Here is a 6,130-nt window from a genome sequence, read left to right on the forward strand (position 1 = left end):
TTCTACAGTCAGTTTGTTCAAACACCACAATTACATGGAACTTTGATAGGAAGTGAGATATAGTAGTCTGTATAGGTTAGAGTGAAATAGCAACACATCCCAAATAATTTTGGCAGAGAAAAAGTATATATTCAGGGACCCCTGAGGAGCTGAGGGAGGATGTGGTGTTGGACTTTCTCACCTGGGTTGTTGCTGATGTTCTCACAACACTGGGGATTGACAGCTTGACTTGGTGAGCCCTCTGTCTTGGGGCTTGCCCTATGAAGCTTGTTACTGCAAAGGAGAGGCTAAACCTGCTTATAATTGTGCCTGAGTCTCCTGCTTAGTGCCTCTTTGTTGCTCAGATGTGGTCCTGTCTCTCTAAGCCACTTTTCAGTGATCACACTGCCCTCCCCCCTACATGGGACCTGACTCCCAGGGGTGTAAATCTCCCTGACAATGCAGGATATGACTCCCAGGGATGAATCTGAACCTGGCATTGTGGGATTGAGAACATCTTCTTGACCAAAGGGGGATGTGAAATGAAATGAAATAAAGCTTCAGTGGCTGAGATTTCAAATGGAGTTGAGAGGTCACTCTGGTGGACATTCTTACCCGCTATATAGATAACACTTTTTTAGGTTTTAATGTATTGGAATGGCTAGATGTAAATACCTGAAACTACCAACTCCAACCCAGTAGCCTTGACTCTTGAAGATGATTGTATAACAAGTAGCTTACAAGGGGTGACAGTGTGACTGTGCAAACCTTGTGGATCACCCTCCCTTTATCCAGTGTATGGATGGATGAGTAGAAAAATGGGGACAAAAACTAAATGAAAAATAGGGTGGGATGGGGGATGATTTGGGTGTTCTTTTTTTTTTTATTCTTATTCTGATTCTTTCTGGTAAAGAAAATGTTCAAAAATAGATTTGGGCGATGAATGTACAACTATATGATGGTACTGTGAAGAGTTTATTGTACAACATGATTGTATGTATGTGAATATATCTCAATAAAACTGAATTAGAAAACATATTAACAAAATTTATTCAGTCGTTTACATCACAGACAAGGAATTTGCAATTCATTACTGTGGTCTGACAAAGGAAACTATCCATTAAGAATCTATGCACAATGTAATTGGAAATATGTACGGCACTTTAGAAAAGCCTATAAGGTTGATTTACAGAAAGAAAGTCTGCTAGGCTATTTGTTAGAACAACCAAAGAATCAAAATATTAAAACTGTGTTGGCTAGTAATAAATTTGCACTTAAAAAAACCATTTCATTTTGGTTAAGAATATTCCAATTACATTAACATCATTACCATTGTTGAAGATCATGTCAGTTCCAGTAAATTGCCCTTCGGTTGATTTGTTTTGGGAAAGGTCAGCATTTTTAAAAAGTAGCAAAGGAGTCTTCACCACAACAGCTTTCTAGTTACACTGACAGAGCTTCACAAATTGACAGAACCCATGAATCCAGTGGCTGAGAGAGTTCTGTCAAATACTGAGAACATTCCTGGAGAGAGAGTTGAGTCCTGCATACATGAATCATAAATGATGCATAAGGAAGAGAAAAGATGTGAGTATACTTTATACAGTACTAGAAAAGTGTTCTCACATTCAGCTGTCATTCCCATTCCTACAAGGTAATGAAGCTGAAAAACATGGCTGTTCAGATTAACATGTATGAATTAGTAGAACAACTTCTGGATACAAAGATTAAGATTTCCTCAGCTCTTTGATTAATATACCCTAAGGTTTGGGCATGTCTTCATGGTTATCAAGCCATCACAGCTATCCAGTTAAAGCATGTGCAAAACAGACAACTCTTCTGTTCACAGTAAATGAGGTAATGTCAATTTGTCCTTTTCAGGAATTTGGAAGTTCATCAGATAAGAAATATTTTAGACTTTCAAGATATTGTGCATAAAGGTGTATGTCATTATGCCAACCACTTCAACCAAGAGGGGTTCTGCAGCTCAGGGGCAGTGCTCACACATCACCAGGCCATGGGAGAAATCAATGACCTTGCTCTCTGTACCATGAATGATCAACATGGGGGAGGTGACATTGGAGATCTTGTCAATGCTGTGGAATGCATCAAAGCAGTGTGTTTCCCTGGTGTCAGGAAAGGCAGCCCCCAACCAGACATCAGAGAGGAAAGGAGAATGACTGCTGCACACTCATACTGCAAGGCCAAGCCCACTGTGGGGATGGTCCCAATACTCTGGCCATAGAGGATGATGTTCTCAGGACTCATGCCATACTGATGTGCAACACCTGCCATGCCACAGCAATATCAGCTTAGAGGTTCTCTGAGGGCTTGCCAACTGATGCCTTAGCCTGAATAGTTGTAGGAGAAGATTTGCAGTTGATGCATGAGCCAAGGCTGATGCAGAAGCTGCACATCTGGCCAAGGCCCATGGTGTTGCCAAGTGGGAAGAGCAGTGTATAGTGGCTGGAGGGCACACAAGTACATGGACCTGAGCCACTTGTCCTGGGTGGTGCAGGAGAAGACCTTAAAGGCCTACAGCTCATACAGTGAGTACTGCTAGTCCACATGCCTGCTGGGGTGCAGACTGCACATGCTGGGACCAGGCCCGGGCCCTCCTTGTGCTGCAGCAATGCTGGCTGGGTCATAGCATGGCCAGGGCCACTGTAGGTGTGCTGGGTGTGCTGGGGCTGCACTGCTCTGGGTAAATCAGCTCTGGTGACAGGAAGGCCAGCTTGTCAGCAGTGCAGCTTGGGCAGAGCAGCAGCAGAAGAATTATCACAGCTTGCCCTGTGAAAGCCATCCATCCTGGGGTCTGGCTTGGGCATCTGGGCCACCTCCCACATGCCACCCCAGGCACAGCTGGCTGGATGGATCTGGGAGAGGGAGAGTGGATGTAGAGGGTGGCTGTAGCCTGCCCTCCAAGAGGCAGGAGGAGGTGAGGCCCTTTTAGGGATTTTTAATCTAAGCAATGAATTTCTGCTCATGGTTCTGAGAAACCATGACCTGTGTGAGAATGATTTAGCAATGCACAAATACAAAATTTCAACTGAAGAAAAGGATGTGAAGTTGACAGATCAAGTATTCCAAAGAGCAGCAGGAGCCAACTGAACATGTGAGTCTAGGAGTCAACCCTAATCTACACTTTGTCAGAACCAGTGCAGTCCTGGCTGTCCCAGGGCTGGAGAATGAAAAGAGCATTTTTGTTTCACACCTCCCCATGGATCCAGAGCACTGCATGTAATTACCACTGGACTAAATACCACAGTAACAATCAGCCTCATCCTCAGTCTGGAGCCTGGAAATTGCAGAATTCCTGCATTGGCTGAGGAATCTTTGGATCTAGAGAAGCAGCTGGGGACCCCAGAACCCTGATGCTTACTGAGGCTGAGTAGAAAGTCAGCAGATAAAAGGGAGGGCTCCCTGGCTTCTGTACCAGTATATGTGCAGCCACCAACAAGGAGGCAACTGCTCAGGGTGCAAGTGAGTCTCACAGATGTTCCCAGGGATGCAGAGAGGGGAGGTGGCTGAGTCAGCACAGGCTGGGAGAGGGAACCTGCAACACAGACATGCATGGGGGCTGAGGCAGTGTCCAGCTCTAAGCTACTTGTTCTTATCTTCTCCAATTGTTTGAAAGAGGAGGGGATATCCATGCAAATTTGGGTCTTCTACTGTGATATTTGCTCCACCTTGAGGGCTGGTAGAATCTGGAACTTGGTTTCTTTGACTCTGGGGGATGAAGGTTGACACTTAGAGTTTACCCCGTGGGACAGCTGGGAGGAAACACCTGCTAGGACCTTACTCAGACCCATAAGCAAGAGACTCTACCCAGCCCAGGGAAAATACAACTGTTGAATTTCCATCAGCAAGCCTTAGAGAGTTTGGGGGGCTGCACAGCTGTGGGCACCCACTGTGCAGACTCTGGGGAAGACATACAAGGCCCCCTGCTGCTCACTGGTCAAACTCCAGCTTCTAGTTTGAGATAACATCAAGGACATTGGACCAGGAACCTGGTCACTGTCAGTCCACAGACACCTTTGGGCTACAAGGAAATGATTTTAACAAATTGTCTTTTTGCTGAGGAGTTCCTGGATTAATAGAGGAAAGTGATATGGAAAATAGAGGGCCTGTCACTGTGACTAACATTGTGTGGATGGGAGGGTGCAAAGTGAGCTGGAAGCAAACACTTGTGCACATAATTTAACAGGGGCGGCTGGTTATATGGTTTGAATAGAGAGAGGGTTTTCTGCAACTGGGCAAGCAAATATTCCTAGGAGAGGTGTTGGGTTCTTGGAAAATGTAGGAGTATTTAGAAACACTAGGAAAAATTAAATAACATGGAATGTAGAGGGAGGGCAAATATATGGTAGAACTTTCCAGAGGCCTGATACCATTGAAGAGATGAATGGTGAGGGCAATTGGATATAGAATGTAAAAAAAAAAAAAAAAAAAAAAAAAAACAAAATCTCTTTGATAGTGAAGAGATTGAACTATGTTTTTGACAGCTTTAGTGATATATAATTGACTTACAATAAATTGCACATGTTTAATGTGTTCAGCTTGATAAATTGTGAAACTGTCACCACAATCAGGACAATCAGCATCACCTTCACCCCTAATGATTCCTTTGCCTTGGAATGGGCTGCTGTGAGGGACTTTGAGGATAGAAGAAAGGAGAGTAAATCCCAAGGTTGTGTCTGTGTGTGAGCCTGGGCCCAGGGAGACAAGTAGATAAACAGAAGACCCAGAAGAGGCTGACAGGCTGCTGCGGGACATCTAACCTCCTGACTGATGAGAGGGGAGTTTTTGTCTCACTTCCCATGGCCCTGAGCACTGTGTGAGCATCACTGCTGTCATAGGACTGACAGTAATAAACAGCCTCATCCTCTGACTGGAGCCCGTGATGCTCAGGGAGCCCGAGTTGCCAGACTTGGAGCCAGAGAATCGATCGGGACTCCTGAGTCTCGATTGCTGCTATCATAGATGAGGAGTTTGGGGGCCTTTCCTGGGAGCTGCTGGTACCAGTTCACATCATAGTCTCCGATGTTGGTGCTGCTCCCAGAGCAGGAGATGGTGACCGTCTGGCCCAGAGCCCCAGACACCGAGGGTGGCTGAGTCAGCACTGCCTGGGCCCAGGACCTGGAAGCAGGAATAGAGAGAGATGATGATTTCCTCCAGACAAGAGGAGAAAACAGGGCCCCACATGTCTTGCCAGAGCCCACTCCCTGGCCTTTTTTGTCACCTGTGCAGTGAGCAATGAGGGCAAGGAGGAGAGGGGACAGGGCCATGTTGTTGACAGTCCTGAGTCCTGCCTTCTGTCAGCCCACAGCTGAGGTGGAGCTCCCTCCAAATCTCTCCCAGCCCCTTTTCAACCTCAGAGAGAAGGGAGGGTCCACCCATGCAAATGGGATCCCCCAGCTTTCTGATCCCCACACTGGGTCCTGGGTCAGCCCCCTCTGGGTGGGGAAAGGTGAAAGTTTGTGTTGGGTGGGGCCTGTGGACCCAGGGGTGGGAGTGGTCACAGTTGTGCCTCATGAGCCTTATTAGATGACACCAGGCAGTGCAGGTGGCTGCTCCCAGCATGGTCTCCCCAGACCCCTCAGGAACATCCCCAAGTGCCCCCTGGTGCCCAGGCCCAGACAGAGCCATGTGTGACATGGAGACCTGAGCCCTTTAGAGAAGCTCCTGCCTTCCCACTGCTCTGCCATGCCCTTTCTGTCTTATGGCTGGGCCAGGAGCCCCTTTATGTGGCTTCTACATCATCTCAGTGCATCTTTGTTCTCTACTGGACCTTTGCGGGGATGAGTCTGCCCCAGAGCTCTCATGGCTGTTGATTGGTGAAGGAAGAACCCTTGTCTTGTATCCAACTGCTGGATAAAAAGTAAAAAAGGAAAGAGAGGCTTGGAAGCACATATAGAAATGGTGATAATCAATAATGTAACTAAAAGAATAAAAAGAGAAAAATGGGAGAGCTGACAAATAAAAGCCAAAGGATAAATGATTGAAGTAAGAATGATGTTTACAGAATTAACACTGAATGTTATTGGATTAAACTCCCCAATCAAAGACACAGATTGGAGAATGGGATAAAATTATATATGATCCATCTATATGTTCATAACAGGAGACTCATTTCAGACCCAAAAATACA

General features: G+C 46.0%; 2 pseudogenes; both read right to left on the reverse strand.

The window, feature by feature from the left end:
• Positions 1-1,729: 1,729 nt before the first annotated feature.
• Positions 1,730-2,627, reverse strand: LOC119519310 (annotated as a pseudogene).
• Positions 2,628-2,717: 90 nt separating this feature from the next.
• Positions 2,718-5,380, reverse strand: LOC119519311 (annotated as a pseudogene).
• Between the last annotated feature and the right edge of the window lie 750 nt (positions 5,381-6,130).

This window comes from Choloepus didactylus, chromosome 23, assembly GCF_015220235.1.
Source record: "Choloepus didactylus isolate mChoDid1 chromosome 23, mChoDid1.pri, whole genome shotgun sequence".
Taxonomy (NCBI): domain Eukaryota; kingdom Metazoa; phylum Chordata; class Mammalia; order Pilosa; family Megalonychidae; genus Choloepus; species Choloepus didactylus.